General features: G+C 43.5%; 1 pseudogene; it reads left to right on the top strand.

The window, feature by feature from the left end:
• Positions 1 to 1,767: 1,767 nt before the first annotated feature.
• Positions 1,768 to 5,956, top strand: LOC100848551 (small ribosomal subunit protein uS10-like; annotated as a pseudogene).
• The last annotated feature ends 15,913 nt before the right edge of the window (positions 5,957 to 21,869 follow it).

Below are 21,869 nucleotides of genomic sequence, written 5' to 3'. Positions count from 1 at the left end.
GTCGGGAATAGAGAGAGCTTGAAGACATAGCTGAAATGATGGAGTGATACTGACTTGAGCCTTATTGACCTTAAGATGCCTCCTTCTACCTGCTATAAAGACAGGTTGGCCTGTGGCTGGTAGATGTTATTGCTTACATCCTGAGAACCAGAACCTGTAAGACAGAAATGTGTTTCATGGAACAGTGAGATTGTCTCTAGAAACATCTCTCAAGTATAGCCGATGATCATTGTTATGACCAAAGTGACATGAATGTGAACTAGTGAGATTGGCTTTTGCCTCTGGATTAAGTAATTTTTGCCTTCTTATAGTAACACTTCATCGAAAAGTTCTATAAACAGTGAAGCTCAAAACCAATGGGAGGCAACAGGAAATTCTCTTTCATCTTAGATTCGTGGCTGGCGCACCTCAACTCAGAGCTGGCCCAAGCATGCCTTTCAAATTTTACAGCAACTCTTCACACGTAACTGCAAATGTTTAAATTACAGCCATTCTTAACACCAAATTGGAGATTAAAAAAAGTCATGTTAACTCAAGCTTTAAAAAACTTTTTAAAACAATTCTTTTCGCTTAAAAAAAAAAAAACTTTAATGCTGGCACAAAGAAATATTTTAAGTCACCACATAAAAATGTAGAAGGAAAGAAAGTTTCCTCCCACTCCAGGTCTCCAGTTCCTGATTCCTCTCTCCAAGGACAAGCACTAACAGAATATTCTGGTATAAGCTGCCAGAGACAGTCTTTTCAAGTCCAAATGTGTATGTGGGTTTACAGTTTTTTCAAATGCAGCTCTGTGTGTGTGTCTTACCTTCACAATCATTAGCACCTTATACACGTGTTCTGCATATTCCTTTTTTGCACATCTTATCTTGGAGATCATTTCATATGATATTAAGCTGCCTCATTTTTTAAATGCTGCAATATTACAGCATACCTTTCTGTGTGAAAAGATATGAGTAAACCTGTGGAATTAGTTTTAAACGAGTAGAACTGCTAGGTCAAAGAATATATGCATTTTTTATTTTAACATATAGATTAATACATTTTTTTCCCCCTGAAAATGTGTTAGTAATTTACACTCACGCCAGCAATGCACCGGAGTGTTTTGCCCTCTATATTCCTGCTAACACAGTTACCTCAAGTTTTTAACAGAATTTAAAATTTGAAATTTCTTCTTTTCATCGCTCCTCCATCTGTGGAAAGTGGGGCTTCTATGGCTCAGGCAGTAAACAATCTGCCTGCAATACAGGAGACCCAGGTTCAATCCCTGGGTTGGAAAGATCCCCTGGAGGAGGAGGAAATGACTACCCACTCCAGTATTCTTGCCTGGAGAATTCCATGGACAGAGGAGCCTGGTGGGCTACAGTCCATAGGGTTGCAGAGTCGGATGTGGCTGAGCAACTAACACTTTCAATTTCACATGTAACCTTAGCCAACTTGCAAAAAATTTTTTTGTTTCCTAAATAACATCACTCTTCTTCTGTTCTCTGATGTTATGGGAGCTTTGGTATTTGGAGAGCAAGTGCATTTGATTTTGTTTTGTAAAAGTGGTTTGAATTCTAGTTCTTGTTTAATTCTGATTTGATTGCCTGCATGTCCTGTGCTCACTACTGGAAGCAAGAGGACATAATTCTTACTTCGAGGTAGCTTGACTAGTTTAACAATTAAAAGGGAAACAAAAGACCTGGAAAAATATTTAGTAAGCTGCTTTAAATAATTTGAGGATAAGAGTGTATATCTGGATATATCGCCTCTTGGCACACAGATCAGCATATGCTTGTCTGGCTGAAATCTAGATGGAATCAGAACATGGTAAAAATAAAGGAAAAGACCAGCAGTGAATTGAAACTGTCTTTCTGGTGGGCAATTTTAAGGGAGAGAGTAGCAGGTAGGAATCGAACAATGTGGTTTTTTTTAGGAATCTGACTGCAATAGAAAAGGAAATGGAGGAGTCAGTGGAAAGGAGGAAACATGAGCTACAGGGAAGACAGGTCCTGCAGGAGCCCGGCGAGGTTGGACTTCTAAGCATGGATGGAAAAGAGAGAGAACCCTTCCTACAGAGAGGAGAGTAAGTACCTCGCGATGTTGGTTGAGGTAGCTCAGAGCAGAGGGAAGAGGAGCTGAAGTTCTCTATTTAACACAGAGTGTGTGGGACTTGGAGAAGACCTGGAAGTATGTCCTGGCTCAGCCACTGCAAGGTCTGTTTCCCCCACCTGCCTGGGTTTTCCTGCTTGTGCAATGGGGACATTCTGCTTATCTTAAAACTTTGGGGATCAAATGAGGGAGTGCATGCGGAGACATCTAACACAGCACCGGAAGCAGAATCCCTTGTAAATAAAGGTGGATTGAATCTAAAGCCTGAAGGTTTTGGGGACGGGATGCTCTCTAGGGCCATAGCCTGGGAATATAAACCACAGTAGCAAAAAGGGGGTGTGAAAAAATGAGTGATATTGGGTGATATGAAGGAGAGTTCACATTTTAAAAAGATTTTTTAATTGAAGTATAGTTGATTTGCAATGTTAAGTTCTGCTGTACAGCAAAGTGACTCAGTATACACATTCTTCTGTAAAATATTCTTTTCCATTATGATTTATCCCAGGAGATTGGCTATAGTTCCGTGTGCTATACGGAAGGACCTTGTTGTTTATCCATTCTGTATGTAAATTACAGTTTGCATCTCCTAGCCCCAAACTCCGCGTCCATCCCTGTCCCACTTCCCCTCTTCCCTCCCACTTAGTAACCACAGTCTATTCTCTATGTCTGTGGGTCTATTTCTGTTTCATAGATACTAGGTTCATCTGTGCCATGTTTTAGATTCCCCATGTAAGTGCTGTATCATAAGGTATTCGTCTTTCTCTTTCTGATTTGCTTCACTTAGTATGACAATCTCTAGCTGCATCCATGTTCCTGCAGTATCTCATTCTTTTTAATGGCTGAGTAGTATTCCGCTGTATCTATATAAAGACAGACCCGTTTTTTAAAAAAATTATTTGGCTGTGCCAGGTCTTAGTTGTAGCATGTGGGATCTAGTTTGCTGACCAGGGATTGAATCTGGGACCCCTATACTGGGATCATGGGGTTTTAGCCACTGGACACCACTGGAGAACTTCCTGGACAGGTCACATTTTTGAAGCCAATTTTAAAAATCCAGTTTTAATTTATCTCAGCAATAAAGGGACAATTGAAGAAGAAATCCCATGCAGTTAAATGAACAGAGTTATTAATGGTCAACCAGGACCATTAAAAAAATGATCTGTTCTCATGGCAGTGGAGGAGGTTGAGGACAGTTCTTTGCAGGACCTGACTGAATGCAGGACAGAGCTGCATCAGACAGGCAGTACCCTGTACACGGATCTCTTTCAGGAGAGAATGTAAGCTTGCACTCTTGGTCCATTTTCCATTTGTACCACCGTCCTTTGAGACGTTATCAAACCATGAAGGTCCCTGTGTTATTAAATAAAATGCTGTGAAGGGCTGTGCCTGGGATATCAGTGTGTTGGTATAGCTGCAGCACATTTTGAATCATTTTTTAAATAAGCTCTGGTACGATCCAGATTGTTTCAGTAAGAGAATTGCTGTCTTTGCATGTTGGGAGGCTCCGGTTTGACAGATGGACTCACAGGGACAAGCCAGGTGGAATTTAGGAGATGTTTCCTGTGTGTATCTTGCCTCTCATTCACGGTGATCAGTTATCAGGTGAAGCTCTCTGTTATACAGAGACGTGCTCCCCATAGTGAGAATGGACACAGGACTCAAATCCTTTGATACTGAAGGGTTGTTGCAATCAGGTAGGAGACCCCCCTGGACCCCTCCAAAGGCATCCGTAATGTCAAGTTTCATTGATTCATCGAATATAACTGTTCCTGCCAAGATATCAAAACACCCAATTAGCATCACCTTCCTTATCTCACTTCGTATGGATCATGAGGAAGAGCAGAAGGAACAGAGATGAGACCCAGTCTACTCTTGCAGGTTGCATCTAGGAAACACATTCCGCCCAGGATGAGGACACCAGGAATTTTTAAGTTGTAGGAGCTCCCAAAGAAGGAAAAACTGAAGTTCCCTCACTGAAGTTTATACTCATATCCATCTTTCCAGATGGCCACAGCTCCAACCTGGCTGAAAATGTGAGAATGCAACCTTCTTCAGCCCTGCCTGCTACCTTCAAAAAAATGTCACGGCCGTTGATTGAGGGTAATGACGCCCAGCTGCAGTGTCTCCCTCATCACCAGCTCTTGTGGGGGAAATGGGACTATAAACTGGACCCTGCTTGAGGCAATGAGGGAAGAAAATGTCTGGGTCCTCGCCTGACACCTGGACCTCACCATGGTGCAAAGTGAAACTCATCAACTCAGGTGGCCAAGAAAAGCAGATGTTGAGCATGGTGAAATGTAAAGTGTGGGGGAAGTGGCTTTATGTACCTTTGGCTGAGATGCTCGTATTTGGATGTTATACACAGGAAGTCATCAGGTAGTGGGATAATATAAACAGACCTTACTTCATGAAGTAATTTATTTTGGATCCGCAGCAGCAGCAACAGCCTCTACAGCACAAAGGAAACGTAAGGATCTACTTTTTTATTCGAAAGATTTTTCAACCAGCAGGGGCTGCTTGTACTGAAAAAGTAGGGGCACCATTTCCTTAATTTTAAACATTTCTTCATCATTAGAGGGGATGATGTTGACTTGCGGCCATAATGTTTCCCAAAGCATTTGCAGTGGCATGATTTCTTCAGTCTCTACAACCACCAGTGAGAGAAGTAGGAATTTCTATCTAAGGTCCCCATGGGGGGATGCTGAGGCTTACACTGGTCAGGAAGTTTGCTCAGGGCTGCAAAGCAAGTAAGGAGTGAAAAGGGAATTGAAATCAAGTCTTCTCTGAATCCAGAATTCTTTTACACTCAGCTGGTATTTCTCCAAGTGTTGATGTAAAATTGAGTGGTCTATGAGATGATTTGAGACAGTATATGAATTAAAATGAAAACTTTTTAATAGCTTAAAATTTTTGTATTAAAAAAGGTATAGCAGAATAGCATAGGAGTTAACTTAAACTCAGGTGAAACTCAAGTTCTAGAGCCCTTCTCCCTGGACTCCAGTCCCAGTCCTACTAACTACTGTGATTTCCTGCTCGTCAGTCTAAGCCTCAATTTCCTCATCTGTAAAATGGGAGTAATAGTAGCTTCTACCTCAGAGGGTTGTCGTGAAGATTCAATAAGCTAATATTGATAAAGTATTTAGAGAGGGACTTGATATACAGTGAGAAATCTTCAAGTGTTAGTTAGGGAAATAATAAAAATAGTACATTAAACTCATGACTGCATGAATCTTTTGAATTTGGAGAAGGTAAGGAAGAATATATGTTTTAAAAGGATAGATGATAATTTTGGAATACGATATTAATAGGTAACTAATAGAACAGATAGCAATCTGTATCTGAGGGTTCTGTATCCACAGATTCAACCAACCTCAGATCAAAGTATCTGGGAGCTCTTTGAGGAAAACACGGTTTCTGCTGTGGTGGAACACTGGGCCACCCACTCCTGCTCCTGACTCACCGCTGTTCGCTCTTGCAGAAGAACGAGTTGGTCAGGAAACCAGAGCATCCATGGCCATTAAAGACAAGAGCAAGACTCCCGTGGAGCCAGAGGTGGCCATTCACCAGATTAGATCACCATCACCAGCTGCGACGTGAAATCTCTGGAGAAGGTATGTGCTAACCTGATCAGAGGCGCAAAGGAAAGGGATCTCCAAGTGAAAGGACCTGTTCCGATGCCTACCAAGACTGAGAATAACTACAAGGAAAACTCCGTGTGGTGAAGGTTCTAAGACTTGGTATCGATTCCAGATGAGGATCCACAAGTGACTCATGGGCCTGCACAGTCCTTCTGAGATTGTCAAGCAGATCACTTTCATCAATACTGAGCCAGGAGGAGGTGGAAGTCACCATTGCTGATGCCTAAATCAACCTTTTTAATAAGTTGAGTATCAGCTGTTATCTCTCTCTCTCTCTGGGAAAACATTCCAGAAAGTTCCCCAAAGTAAAACTCAAATTTGTTGTGTACTTGCAACTGTTTACTTAGCATTTGCATTTATTATTACATGTGAAATAAATACAAATACAATAAATACATTGTGTTTATTAAATGTGAAAGTGAAAGTGCTAGTCACTCAGTCATGTCCGACTCTTTTCGACCCCGTGGACTGACTGTAGCCCATCAGGCTCCTCTGTCCATTGGATTCTTCAGACAAGAATACTGAAGTTGGTTGCCATTCCCTTTTCCAGGGGATTTTCTTGACCCAGGGATGGAGCCTGGGTCTCCAGTGTTGCAGGCAAATTCTTTACCATCTGGGCCAAAGTGATCCATATATATAAATATCTGGGAAAAAATTCCAGAAAGTTGCCCAAAGCAAAACTTGAATTTACTGTGTACTTACAACTGTTTACATAGCATTTACATTGTATTTACTAGAACTATTTAAATAACATTTATATTGTGTTAGGTATTATAAGTAATCTAGAGCTGATTTAAAGTAGAGTGGAGATTATATGCGAATACTATGTCATTTTATATAAGAAACTTGAGCATCCACGGATTTTGGTATGTGCCCGGGGGTCCAGAAACCAATCCCCTGTGGATACTGAAAGAGATCTGTGTGAAGAAAACGTGTGGCACTTGTGAAGCACCAGTGTCTACCAGGAAGGACAGTGTGACAATGAAGAAGTCTGAGCCCAATAGGTGGGCTGCACAGGTGGGCTGCCTCTGGTTGACTTTCTGAAGGGAAAGGTGGTGATGGAGACTCAGCCTGTATTAAGACACATGCTAGTTTTCTACATCGTTTTGTCCTCTCACCTTTTCTAAATAGGTCATCAGGCAATGTTCCTTAGACTCAGAGAGCAGGCATGAAAACTTGCTTTAATAAGAAATACCCTTCTGTCACCCAACCTGACAGGAGAGGAAAGCTGCAGTGGTTTCTCGCCCTGTTTGTTTGAGTCAGAGGGGCAGAGGCAGGAAGATGGAAGCCAGACCTGACGCCGGGTGTCAGGTAAGGGACATGGGGATGCTGGGGCCAGGGGAGGAATTATCAGTTCCAAACCCAGACACCATGACTGTGAAAAGGAGACAGAGGAGAAATGCTTTCAAGTGAGTCATGCTGCTTCGGTTACTTCATTGAAATGGAGGGGTCACAGGTCTGTTGATTCGTTCATTCCTGTCCTCTGAGTGGCAGGAGAAAGAAATGGACCTGGCGTGTGTGTTGTGTCTCCTCTAGGGACAGGTTTACCGTAATGGACCTCTCCCTGGACTGAGGTTTTTGCTCTGCCCGAAGGACACCAGGGGGAGCATCTTGGGCTCCTTTGCCTGAGTTTTCACTTCCTGCTCCTTAGTGAGCTGCTCCAACAACTCACCCACCCAGAGTGACTCTCCTGAGACTTGTGCTCTCTGATAACAACCTGCCTCCAAGTCACTAAGAAACACAATGGCCTGAAACCTCAGAGGGAGGGAAGCCCAGTAAGGCGCTTCTACCTTTCTCATCCTCGATGACAAAGGCGCCTTATGCTCTGGTTCTGTCTCTTTGGACCAGCAGGACATTGGATGTTTCAGGCTCTCATGCGGTCTTTTTTATTTTTTCAAACTGCATGTATATATACATACACACACACACACACACACACACACACACACACACGGCTGCACCGGCTCTTGGTTGTGACATGCAGGATCTTCGATCTTTGTTGTCACATGCAGGATCTTTAGCTGCGCCGTGTAAACTCTTAGTTGCAGGATGTGGGATCTACTTCCCTGATCAGAAATAGAAACTGGGCCCCCTGCATTGGGAGCGTGGAGTCGTAGCCACGGGATGACCAGGGAAGTCCCTCATGAGGTCATTTTAGAAATCTGGCACTTAAGAGAGGGCCTGAGAGTCAGGTCACACTAGACCACCTGGTTCAGACAGGCTCATTTTTGTCTGGTTCCTCTGGGGTAACCAGAGTTGATCACAGTAGAAAGTTACGCTGATCAACTGAGGCAAAATGTTAGCTTACTGGAAGGACTACTGCTGTCTAAAAGAAGAAAAAAATGGAATAATCATGTTTTGGAAAAGAGAGAAACTCAAACAGATACCCAAATATACAGTAATAGAAGCATTTTTTTTTTTTTTTTTGAGAGCGTATTGTGTTCCAGCCCTTATTAAGCCCCAGGCATGTACTAATTCATCTGACCCTCCCTACAATGCTGTAAGGTGGGTACTGTTATTATTGTTTGGGTGAAAGTTTTCAGAAAACCAACTTCCCTCACAATGTGACAATCTGACCTTTGCTTAACTGCCACTCTGAAGACCAGATACAGTGATTTGTGTCAAGCCTAATGCCAGGCAGCATCACTTCAGGTAAAAATGACCCCTGATTGGTAAATGGCCCCCAGACTGGGAGAACTGTGTGTACCTGTTAGGAAGCTCTCGTTTTGGGTTTCTCTGAATTCTCACAACTGGCATGTCTCTCTGTGGAGACTTGTAAGCTATGCCTAAGGAATTGTTACAGAAACTACTAGCTTCCAAAGGGGAGGTCATGATATTTTCAAGCCAGAGAAATTCCTGCCTGGAGTAGTTGTTGGCTCCTTGTACTTGGAACTCTCTGTGTGGATTATTGTCAGGGCTTCTGGGCTGAAGAAAAACATCTGATATGGTTCTGAGTAAACCGATGCAAACTATAGAGCCTATGGCTGTCTTGTGAGTTTGAATCTATATTTTCACTATGGGCATTGCATATTGCTTTTATATAGAAGAGGAAACTGAGGCGGTGAGGAGTTAAATAACTCTAAACCAAAGACACATGGATAATAAGCGGTAGATCCTTGTTTGATCCAGGGCACGTGATGCCACTTGGTCTCTTAAACAACTGGCCAGTCTCTACAGGGTACAGACTTCTGGAGGAATTTGCTCCAATTATTTCCAGTCTTGGGTCAGTGCAAGTGGGGAGAACCTGGACAGCCAAACTGGACCATCAGCTCATCTCTTGGTCATGGTGCCACAGAGAAGCCCTTGCCTTGATTGCCCATCCCTGAGGAAAATCAAAAGAAAGAGAATGGATGCCAACTGGACAAAAATAATGAATGTCCATAGTTCTTGAGTCAGATAGGGCTCCAAGGATGGCTACATAATGGGCATTAATCTCATTAGATATTTTCTGCTGTTGTTGTTGCTACTGTTGAACACTTGTGTCACTCAAGGGAACCTCTATTTGGTAGTTTTTACAACATCCCCTGCCCGATTTTGTAAAGCATTCAATGATTCATTCATTTATTCATGCACTCATTTATTCTCATATTTTTTCTCATTTATTCATAATTCATTTACTCACTCACTCAGTGAACACATTTAGAGAACCCTGGGGATGCAAGGATGCAGCAGTGGGGTTTGGTGATGTTCGGCAGAGAAGGTATCTCTGGGCAAACTACTCAGTAGCTAAAGTTTGTCGGAGGCTGAGGACAAGAGGTCTAGTGATGAGGGACAGTTAGAGACCAGTGGGAGAGGATGGAGGCTGGTCGAGGGGAAAGTCTGAGGACAGCCAGAGCACTGGGCATGGACGCAGTCTGCCTGGGTCGGGACAAGGCCCTGGAGCCCACCAGGGGGTGCAGCAGGTGGGAGCGGGAGACAGACCAGGGATAACAGGGTGGGGCGGTGTTTGGAAGCAGGTGAGGAGGGGGCAGGCGGGGTTGTTAGAGGAGAAGAGAGAAGAGTTGGTGTGTTCGCTGAAGCATTTGCTGAGGACGTGCCCACAGGAAGTTCTTCACTCGAAAGTATACCTGGTGCAGCCATTGTGGAGACCATGATGGAGGTTTCTCAGAAAAGTAAAGCTAAAACTACCATGCACATGTGTGTGCTAAGTCGCTTCAGTCGTGTCCGACTCTTCGTGACCCATGCACTCTAGCCTGCCAGGCTCCTCTGTCCACGGGATTATCCAGGTTAGTATACTGGAGAGGATTGCCATGCCCTCCTCCCGGGGATCTTCCCGACTCAGGGATCGAACCTGCATCTCTTACATCTCCTTCATTAGCAAGTGTGTTCTTTACCACTAGTGCCACCTGGGAAGTCCAGAGCTACCATATGACCCAGTAATTCCACTCCTGGGTATATACCCCCCGCCAAAAAAACCCCCAAAACATTAATTCCAAAAGATCTACACACCCAAGTGTTCATAGCAGTATGATTTATAATTACCAAGATATGGGAGCACCCTAAGTATCAGTCAACAGATGAATGAATAAGGAAGATGTGGTACATATTACACAATGGAATACTCAGCCCTAAGAGGAATGAAACATTACCTCTTGCAGCAAAATGGAGGGTATTAACCTTAGTGAAATAAGTCAGACAGAGAAAGGCAAATAAGATACCATTTACATACGGAGTCTAAGAAAATACAACAAACTAGTGAATATAACAGAAATGAAGTAGACTCAGATATGGAGAACCAACTGGTAGTTACCAGTGGGGGGGGGTGGGCGGCAATAAAGGGTTGGGGGAGGTAAAAACTATTGCATGTAAAATAGGCTCAAAGATATATTGTACAACATGAGGAATACACCCAATATAATAGCTATAGCTAGAAAATAACCTCTCAAAATTGTATAAAAAGTTAAAGACAAAAAAAACTACACCTGGATCTGTAGTGTTGCCTAATAATGAGAGCTCAAGGCTTCTTGGGTGGTCGTGTCTGGTGGGTCAGGCCTTTGCTCTGGGGGCTGGGGCTCGGGCTGGGGTCTCTCACGTGGCCCATCTCTGGATCACTCCTTTCCCACTGCTCCAGGCCCTCCTCCACTTTGCTGTGCGTTCTCTCTGGGCTTTGCCTCCTGGTCACCTCACACTTTGGAATCTTTTCCTTCTTCACGCTTCACATAATGCCTCAGGGCATGGCTGCTTGCCTGGTTAGCTAAATTAAGAACTGAGTTCAGAGAATGAGGTTGGTGTCAGCGACTGAAGGTTTTACCTGTTTTAGGGAATATATTTATATTTACCCAGTCTTTGGGAAGTCAGTGCGGGAACATTAGACTGGTGGCATTTCTGCTGGTTGATGGGGAGAAATATTTTGAAGCAGAAAGAGCTTTGGCCAGACCTCAAACCCTGCCAAAAATCTGGCTGAGGAAGGCCTTCCATAAATAAAAACTGGCCCCAAATTATGCATATTACTTTGTGAAGTAATAAACTCCTTGTCACTGAATGTATAGAGGAGAGTGCTTACCTGTTAAAGTTTTGTCCCAGAGGCTCCATTTAGAATGGACAAGATCAGTGGCATCCTTTTAAAAATGAATATTTCTGTGGGGCCTTGAAACAAAAAAGAAAACAAAAACAAAAAAACACACTGTATTGTAATTCATAGTCTGTCTCCATTTCCCCTGCCTTTTAAGGAAGAAGGATTCATACTTATTGCACTAGTGTCTGGGCTTTCCTGTATAGTGCAAGGGGGGAAAAACCCCAAGTGCCAGCCAGTGGAGCTGGAGACTAAGCTGAGATACAGAGTGCTGAACTGAGCCGCATGAGCGAGGGGAGAGGTGGGTGAACCATGCAGGCTGCGTGTCGTGGAAAGTTTTTGGCCTGGCTTTAGGACTAGGAAGGCCAGTAAGATTTCAGAAAGCAGCTGCTATCTGTGTTGAGAATGTTGAGGATATTGAACATGGCAGAGATAAGGAATAATGGATTTTAAAGGCATCTTGGTGTTCGTTAAGAATGCACTTTGCCCCTTGGCTTTTTCTTTAGAGGCTGAGTAAAGATTTTGGATTCTTTGGATTATATATACTTTTTTGATGGACAGTAGTTTCTTTGAACACGACTCCATGCTGAGGCTGGACCACAAGGCAGGCTGGCATTTACAGGGGAGAAGTCAGATAGAAAACAGGTAAAATAGTGATCGGCCTTCGATGAAGCCAAAACAGGCAGCCCAGAGCACCCCTCGGCTTCATCCTTGTCCCCTGAGATACCTGCTCTGACCCCTGGGCCTCTGTGGAGCCCAGTTTGAAATCCCCCTTTGACTCCACCTCATAGTCGCCTCCAGTTCTGGAAGTCATTGTGCAATGCCAGCCTTGCCTCCTTCTCAGTCACAGACACTGACCACAGGGAAATGCAGACTCCTTCTGGTTGCATGTCTGAGTTGCCACACTTTGGAAAAGGTGCCCTCAGCACGGAGGCTCTGGGCCGCGGGGTGTGGCTTTGTGAATGGGGCCCGCTGTGGTTCTGTGGAGCCCAGGTAGCCCAGCCCCGTCCCCCGCCTGGCCCCGGGGCAGACGTCTAGTTCCACGCCACAGCCAGCCCCTGGAGGAGGCTGCTTCTATGACCCACATTTTCCTGTTGCCTCCAGACACGACTTCTCATAAATTGCTTTGCTATATCCCGTTGGAACAAGACTTGAGGGCTTAAACCAGTTTGTTCAGCAGATCTGGGTGTCCTGCAAACAAGGGATCATTTAAGATAGACTGGGAGTAGCCCCGCTCCTGGGCAGGCCGACTGGCAGAGGACACAGTGGGCTGCCTTCTGGGGTAGAATTGTTTGAGGAGTGGATAGGGACAGGGTTCGTTGAGGCTTAAGACACACAGAAGAATCCCAGGTGTGCAGCTCCATCTGAGAGGTGAGACGCTGGTTCCTGGGATGATGTGGCTCCGGGGTCCCCCAGTGGATGAGATTTGTATTTTCCATGCTACCCACCAGAGCAGGCTGGAGCCGCCTCTCACTGAGAATTTCCATACGGTCATGGCACTTCTGTCTACTTTTATCCTCCCATATAGAACCCCTAAAAAAAGAGACTTGTGATGGATTTTTTTAAATTACAGAAGTAATACAGACTTGTTCCATTAATCCTCATACTCACTACCTCCACCCTAATATTTACTTATTTTGACACCTTTGTAAAATTCAGAAATACGTGAGTTTAAAAGCAGTCCTTCTGTGGAATATTATATGACATCCCTTATATGTGGAACCTAAAAAGAAATGATACAAATGAACTTAAAAAACAGAAATAGACTTACAGACTTGAGAACAAGCTTATGGTTGGGGGAGGGGGGAGGGATAGTTAGGGGGTTTGGGATGGACAGGTACACACTGCTGTATTTAAAATGGATAACCCACATGGACCTACTCTACAGCACAGGGAACTCTGTTCAGTGTTATGTGGCAGCCTGGATGGGAATGGGTTTTGGGGGAGAATGGATCCATGCATCACTTGAAACTGTCACAACATTGTTTGTTAATCAGCTATGAAAAGAAAGTGAAAGGGAAAGTTGCTCAGCCGTGTCCAGCTCTTTGTGTCCCCATGGATTATACAGTTCATGGAATTCTCCAGGTCAGAATGCTGGAGTGGGTAGCCTTTCCCTTCCCCAGTACAAAATAAAAAGTTAAAAATAAAAAAGTCAGCCCCTAAGCTTCTCCTGGGAGCTCTTGTCTCAGGGACAACTGTTGTTAATGATTGAGTGTATGCTCTTCCAGAGTTTTTTCCAGGACAGGCTGCCTTCTATCTCAGAAGAAGGGAGGATCCTAAGTGCTCAGGCTACCGTTTTAGATTTTAGGAGACAAGTAGGATCTGAATGATTGGGGCTGACGAAGGCCTGGTAAGATGCACTGGCCAAACCCAGTCCCTTGTTCTGAGCCAATGACTTTTCCAGCAGCCCTGCTCTTGTCTCATGGGCTCCATTTGCCCATATATATTGTTTTTAATGCAGTTTTAATTGTCCAGACCACAGTGGATTTATTTACTTTATGGCAGGTGGTGATGGACTTGCTAGTGGTGTCCAGGACTGCTGCAGGGCCCTCGGTGAGCAGACAGCAGCTCCCCAGGGCTTCCTGACCAAGAGCTGCTTGAGTTTCTGAACACCTTGAAGGTTTTCTTAATGAACTGAGTGCAGTGGTGGAGGAGAGCATATGGGGTGTAAGTCCACTGGGGAAGTATGTCTTTATTCCTGTAGAGATTTCCAGGGGTCTTAGGGAGGAGGTGTGTTAGTTTGCTACCACTCAGACCAAACTTTAAGACTAACTGTTAGGTAATGTCTTGTCAGTTAAAGGTCTTTGTTCTAGAAGTTCTGTGGGGATGGGGAGCTCTGTATTAGTAAACATGGGCACCCATGCAGTCCTAAAAGAAATCAACCCTCAATATTTATTGAAAACACTGATGCTGAAGCTAAAGCTCCAATACTTTGGCCACCTGATGCAAGAACCAACTCACTGGAAAAGACCCTGATGCTGGGAAAGATTGACGGCAGGAGGTGAAAGGGGTGACTGAGGATGAGAAGCTTGGATGGCATCACTGACTGAGTGGACATGAGTTTGAGCAAACCCCGGAAGACCGTGAAAGAAAAGGAAGCCACAAAGAGTCAGACACAACTTAGTGACTGAGCAGTAGCAAGAAAATGTGTGCAGTGCCCAGCACAGGGTGGTCATCCCTGCTCCTTCGGCTCTCCAGTTTACAGCTGTGCTTTTAAGATTACTTATTATCCATTGGGACCCCCTGGACTGTGCTAGGCTTCTCTCTCCATGAAATTCTCCAGGCAAGAATAGTGTAGTGGGGAGCCAATCCATTCTTCAGAGGATCTTCCCAACTCAAGGATCGAACCTGGGACTCCTGCATTGCAGGCAGATTCTTTACAATCTGACCCACCAGGGAAGCCCCATCAATAACACACAACTATTATTATTATTAGCAACCTAAATTATATCATTACAGTTGACACTTAAACAACACCAAGGTTGGGTCACCAACACTACACACAGTCAAAGATCCATGTATAATTTGTAGTCACCCCTTCATGTCCAAGGTTCCATATCTATAGATTCATCCAACCATAGATGGTGTTCAGTTCAGTTCAGTTGCTCAGTCGTGTCTGACTCTTTGCGACCCCATGAACTGCAGCATGCCAGGCCTCCCTGTGCATCACCGACTCCCGAAGTCTACCCAAACCCATGTCCATTGATTTGGTGATACCATCCAGCCATCTCATCCTCTGTCGCCCCCCTCTCCTCCTGCCCTCAATCTTTCCCAGCATCGGGGTCTTTTCAAATGAGTCAGCTCTTCGTATCAGGTGGCCAAAGTATTGGAGTTTCAGCTTCAACATTAGTCCTTCCAAAGAACAACCAGGGCTGATCTCCTTTAGAATGGACTGGTTGGATCTCCTTGCAGTCCAAGGGACTCTCAAGAGTTTTCTCCAACACCACAGTTCAAAAGCATCAGTTCTTCTGCGCTCAGCCTTCTTCACAGTCCAACCCTCACATCCATACACCACAGATGGTGTGGTACTATAGTATTTACTATTAAGTAAAATCTGTGTATATGTAAACCCACACAGTTCAAACCTGTGCTTTTCACCGGTCAACTGTAATTCAGTGATAAAGAATTGTCCTGATGATGCAAGAGACGCAGGAGATAGGGGTTCGATCCCTGAGTTTGGAAGATTCCCTGGAAGAGGAAATGGCAACCTGCTCCAGCATTCTTGCCTGAAAAATCCTATCAGCAGAGAGCCTGGTTGGCTATAGTCTGTGGATTTGCAAAGAGTTGGACACAACTGAGCACACATGCATATTATTAGATTATTAGTATTAACTGCAAACATACCTCCTGTGTGTCAGGCACACTTGGCATACACTGATGGACAAAAGAAATATTCCTGCCTTCATAAAGCTTATGGGCTTCCCTGGTGGCTCAGTCAGTAAAGAGTCCACCTGAAAATACAGGAGACTGACTGCAATGTAGGAGACCTGGGTTCGATCCCTTGGTTGGGAAGATCCCCTGAAGAAGGAAATGGCAACCCATCCCAATATTCTTTCCCAGGAAACCCCATGGGCCTGGTAGGCTACTTTCCATTGGGTCTACAAGAATTGAACACAACTTAGTGACTAAACTACATAAAGCTCACAACCATTGGGAAAAGAAAGATGTGAACAATATACAAAATGTGCAAGTAGATTTTGCTGTGTTTTGAATACTGGTAAATGTTATGGCAGAAAGGAAAGAAAAATTGGGAGTGTGGGCAAGGGGTGAGGAACAGGTGTGGTTTTCAGTAAGATTGCTCTGGGTAGACCCCATGAGAAGATAAGATTTGAGTCAAGTCTTAAAAAAGATATGGTAATTAGAGAAATTCTTCAGTTCAGTTCAGTTCAGTTCAGTCGCTCAGTCGTGTCCAACTCTTTGCGACACCATGAATTGCAGCACACCAGGCCTCCCTGTCCATCACCAACTCCCGGAGTTCACTCAAACTCACATCCATCAAGTTGGTGATGCTATCCAGCCACCTCATCCTCTGTCGTCCCCTTCTCCTTCTGCCCCCAATCCCTCCCAGCATCAGAGTCTTTTCCAATGAGTCAACTCTTCACATGAGGTGGCCAAAGTACAGGAGTTTCAGCTTTAGCATCATTCCTTCTTAGGGAGTAAGAAAATTTGGCCATAGTCCTTGAATAAGGACTTACGTTCTCAGTGCTTCCCTTCCCTGCACCAAGCCAAATGTATTTATGTCACTCTTAATAATTTTAGGAAGCCAAAAGTAAATTCTTCATCAGGAAACAGTTGGGGGGCGGGGCAGAAATGGGAAGGCTCCAGAGTAGATGATGAGAGTGGGCTCTTTCTGAAAGAAGAAATGACCAGAGGTCAACAATGACAGAGCCGTGCCTGGCTGGATAGAATGGTGGGGATGCTGAGTGCCATGCACGGCCATGGAGTGAGACTGGAACAGCATGGCTCTGAGTTCTGGGGTCTGAGAATACTAACTCACTGATGTGACTGGGGACCATCTCTCCCCTCCCCCATCCCTGGACATTCCCTCCTTAAATCCCATTATGGGGAATACAGATGGTCCTCGACTTATGATAGTTGCACGTTTTCTATTTTATAGTGGTGTAAAAGAACTTCTCATTCGGTAGAGACCAGATTTCAAATTTTGAGTTTTGACATTTTCCAGGGTTAGCCACCTTGGCTATGTGGTACCACCAGTGTGGTACCACCTTGTGATGCTGAGCAGGGTAGCTGCTGCAGCTACCAGTCAGCTCCCAATCAGCCCTGTGATCATCAGGGTAAACAACCAATACACTTACAACCATCCTGCATCCATTCAGGCATTTTGGTTTTCACTTTAAGTACAGTATTCAATAAATTACATGAGATATTCAGCACTTTATTATAAAGTTGGCTTTTTGTTCAATGATTCTGTCCAACCGTAGGCAAGTGTAACTCTTCTGAGCATGCTTAAGCTAGGCTAGGCTAAGCTCGGAGAAGGCAATGGCTCCTCACTCCAGTACTCTTGCCTGGAAAATCCCACGGATGGAGGAGCCTGGTGGGCTACAGTCCATGGGGTTGCACAGAGTTGGACACGACTGAGTGACTTCACTTTCACTTTTCACTTTCATGCACTGGAGAAGGAAATGGCAACCCACTCCAGTGTTCTTGCCTGGAGAATCCCAGGGACGGGGGAGCCTGGTGGGCTGCCGTCTATGAGGTCACACAGAGTCGGACACGACTGAAGCAACTTAGCAGCAGCAGCAGCAGCAGCAGCAGGCTAAACTAGGAGGTTTGGTAGGTTAGGTGTATTGAAGGTGCTTTCAACTTATGATCTTTTCCATTTATGAAGGGTTTATCTGACACGAACCCATTGTAAGTCAAAGAAGATCTGTACATTATTTTGGTTTCCTCTTTTAAATCATACACAGAGCCAAGAGGAGTAACACAGTAAACTAAATCAACATCGTATTAGCGATTTATCAGTTTTTGCTCTCTGCACGAAGAAACTAGGAATATAGGACTTTGAGAAAAGGGAGAAGGAGAGGTGGGAAAGGATTTGGGGAAAGGGGAGGTCCAGGCACTGCAGCGAACCAAGCAGACCTGTCTGAGTCTACCCTGCTCAGTTATATCCACTTTCCAATGGAGAACTGGAGGAAAGTTGCTTCACCGACACAGATGGGTTCCTGATTGAAATAGAGTTGACATTTGAAGAACAAGGGTTTGGATTGCTTGGGTCCACTTATACATGGATTTTTTCCCACAAATATGTACCACAGTATGTACAATTCTCAGGTTGTTTGAAGCCACTGATGCAGACAGGGGATATGGAGGAAGCAAGTGTAGAGATGACTGTAAGTTCAGACTTTTGACTTTGCAAAGGAGCAGCACATCAACTCCTGCACTAAACAAGGGTCAACTGTACAAGGCAGTTTTTGAAAAGTCAAGAAAAGCCTGCTGATTGAGAACTGATGAGGAGAGAGTGCCTTCTTTTAAATCCCTGAGCTAAGGAGAAAAATACCCTCTCTTCTTCTGGTTTCTTGCTGAGTTAAAAGTTGGATCCCTACAGTCTCTACAAGTAGAGATCTTGACCCAGAGTTTTCCACAGGATTCTGCATCCTGAGGATAAGTAATTTTGGGGGGCTGATTATTCTGTATTGACTGTCCTCCCCATGGGATGTACTGAGCAAATGTAACATTCAATTTGTCCCTCTCCCAGCTCAATAATTCTTTCTATTGTCCTTTTCAAAAACCCCCTTTGGAGGGAGGATCCCTCCCTGCCTATCACAGTCATGTAAGTACTACATTTGATTTATTTGAAAGACAATAGCCCAGTGTCTACCAGCAGAGTCTGCAGGTAGGAGATGGTTTGTATTAGTTACATGGCTGAATCCTGTCAGATGAATGGATAATTATAACAGTTTATGCTCAGTTGATACTTGTGTGTGCATGTAAAGTCACTTCAGTCATGTCTGACTCTGTGCGACCCTATGGATCATAGCCCATCAGGCTCTTCTGTCCAAGGGATTCTCCAGGAAAGAACACTGGAGGGGGTTGCCATGCCCTCCTGCAGGGGATCTTCCCAATCTAGGGATTGAACTTGTGTCTTTTATGCTTCCTGCACTGGAAGGCAGGTTATTTATCACCAGCGCCACCTGGGAAACCCCAATTGATGTTCAGGAGATTTCAAAAGGCTTTCCACACAGTGCTCACTTAATCCTCATAACATCTTGGTAAACATTTTCCTTGTTCTCAATTTAAACATGAAGAACATACTCAGAAAGGTTAGGTGACCCATCTAAAGCCACACAGCTGAGGAGTGGAACTTGTGTCCTGCTCTAGATTCTTGCTAGGTCTCACTAATCTGAGCTAGGGTTCAAGTCTGTCCATCCTAGGCAACATGAAAGCCCTCCTGGATGTTTGAATCCTTGTTTGAATATACTCTCAACCGTAGATAATTAATACAAATGATTGGTCAGAATGTCCTGCAATGAAAATGAACTCTTAACCTGGATGACTCAAAGAGGAGAATGACAAGAAGTCATTCTTCTAGTCAGGGAATCAGGGAGGCTCTCTGTCCCTGAATAACCCCCAATAACCCTCAATAACCTTACTCCCATCCTCTCACCAAATTTTATGGCTTTGAGATACGTTATTAAAAATGGCATCACACATACGTTTCATAAAGGAAAAGTGATGAGACTTTGCTTCTGCTCTTGGGCATTTTGCTCTCTGGAATACCATTCACTGATCAAACCTGGTCTAATGTAATGGTTCTCAAATTTTAATGGTCATGAAAAGCCACTCAGAGGGCTTTTTAAAAGTGGAGTTTCCTTAGGCATGCTTGCCATTCTGATTTAGGGGGTGTGTATTCAGCATCACTTCAAGGTGGTTCTGATGCCCACTAAACATATCTGCAGGGACACTGGCTTGGAGTCACTCAGAAAACTGCTCCTTTTGTGACTTGAAGCTTTCAGAACACCAGTCGGGAGCTCCAAAAGTCAACACCTTGTGGATTCTCACCTAAGTCTGCCTCAGGTCACTTTGAAGGTTTACTTGAATTGCTTACCTTGGCTGATGGCCGAGGTTTCTCACCACTGACTTACCGTGGTGTGTGGATTTTGTATTTGGTTGGAACTCTGGGGCCAGGGGCCAGGGATGGATCTCTTCTCCAAATACCTTCTACTTTTTACAATCATCAAAAGCACTATCTGTGTCTGAAGGTCATTGACCTAAATGTCCCACTAAATGACTAAAAATGGTGCAAGGAATCCTTAGTGATGGCCCAAATTCTGCACCTGCTCCTCTTCTTTCCTTGTTAAATATTTGCTGTCTGTCTGAACTGGGAAAGGTTATTTCACACCAGAAGCAAATGGGGATGGTTTTGGCTGATGCCTCTTTGTACTTCTGTGTGGTTTTATTTTCTTGAGAAGTGCACCGTGGGTAGAAGTGTTGTCTCTGCCTCCTACTAAAGGGCTATTCATAAAAGTGCCCCTCGGGTCAATCAGCTTGTTTTGTCTGTTCTGTGGCTTTATGGAGCCTCTGTTTGCTCACCTGTAGCAGATGTTCTTGGATTCCAGATGTTTTTAAGAATCTTTCTCAGTGGGCCTATGTAATGCTATACAGCAGCAATAACCCTTAAAGGTGTGTGACTTTGTAAGAAGTTCTGATTGCTTATTGTTTGGAAAGTGTTTGTGGTCCCTAATTAAGCATTTTATTATCTGCTGTCAAGGTCTTTTGGTCTGTAAATGGACTGTATTGAGTTGAATTGTTTTTCCAAATTCAACATGGTTTTACATCTGTGTTTGGCGATATGTGAATTTTGTTAAATTGAGACCCACATATGAGGCACTTAGTAAAGAATTTTTAGCAGATGATGACAGTAAAAACACACCCACAGAAACTTATCTCAATAAAAATATGTTTATATTTTTAAAGAAACTTGGGAAAGGCAAAATCTAGGAGACCTAGGAGTATAGGAACTTAATATTTCTAAAAGCACTTGAAGCAATATTTCCAACAAATACAAAATTAGACAATATGTTAACTTTCTGTTATCTATTACTAAACTCAACAAGTGTCAGTTTATGATCAACCTTACTTTTCTATAACTCTTCTCAGTATTCCTACCCTGATTATTCTGAAGCAAATCCTAGGCATGTAGTAATACAACTTCATATGTAAATACTTTAGAATGTGTTTCTAAAAGACAAAGACTATGCTCTTAAAACATAATCATAATACACAAAATAATGCACAACAATCATACAGAAGAGAAATTCCTTAATAACATCTGGTATTCAGTCAGTATTTATGTTTCCTTAATTAATATCCTAGGAATGCATTCTCTTTTCTTTCTTTCTTTTTTTTTGGTAATGAATCAGGATCTAAAAATGTTCCTACCATGAGATTGGCTAATTCTCTCTTTTAATCAACAGATACCCTCCTCCATTTCTTTTTATTGTTCTTGTGATTTTGTTGTTATCTTATCGTTTTTGTTGAAGAAATTGTGGTTTGTCCTAGAGTTGCCACAGTTTGGATTTTGCTGATTCCACTCCAATGATGATGTTAGATAAAAATAAAATTCATTATGTGTCCACACTGATATTTCCAACTGAAATTCAGTACTAATGGTTTTTATTTAATCTCTTATATTTGTGTCTTCTTTCTCTCACTCTCCAAAATCCCACTTCTTAACAATAGCAATATAATTACTTATTTGTTTATCCTGTACTACACACAAGACAATCTCAGAATAAAATACCAACACTATTACAAACACTATGGTTAGTGAAACTAATTTGTGGCGAGTTTATTTTGTAATTGTTTTTGTCTCTAGGTAGGTACAGTTAAATTCAGTGATATGCTGGTAAGTGTTCAGTAATCATATTCTGAAAACAAAGAAACATGAAAACAAAATCAAAATAAGCCAAAGCCTGACTTATAGCATTTGCTGACTTCCATGGTGCAAATAGAGCTTCCCAGGTGGCAGTAGTGATAAAGAATTTGCCTGCCAATGTAGAAAACTCACATGTGGGTTCACTCCCTGGGTTGGGGATATTCCCTGGAGTAGGAAATGGCAACCCACTCCAGTATTGTTTCCTGGAAAATCCCTTGGACAGAGGAGACTG

Source organism: Bos taurus, chromosome 2 (genome assembly GCF_002263795.3).
Source record: "Bos taurus isolate L1 Dominette 01449 registration number 42190680 breed Hereford chromosome 2, ARS-UCD2.0, whole genome shotgun sequence".
In the NCBI taxonomy this organism is placed as follows: domain Eukaryota; kingdom Metazoa; phylum Chordata; class Mammalia; order Artiodactyla; family Bovidae; genus Bos; species Bos taurus.
This window is presented reverse-complemented; position numbering and strand designations above follow the sequence as displayed.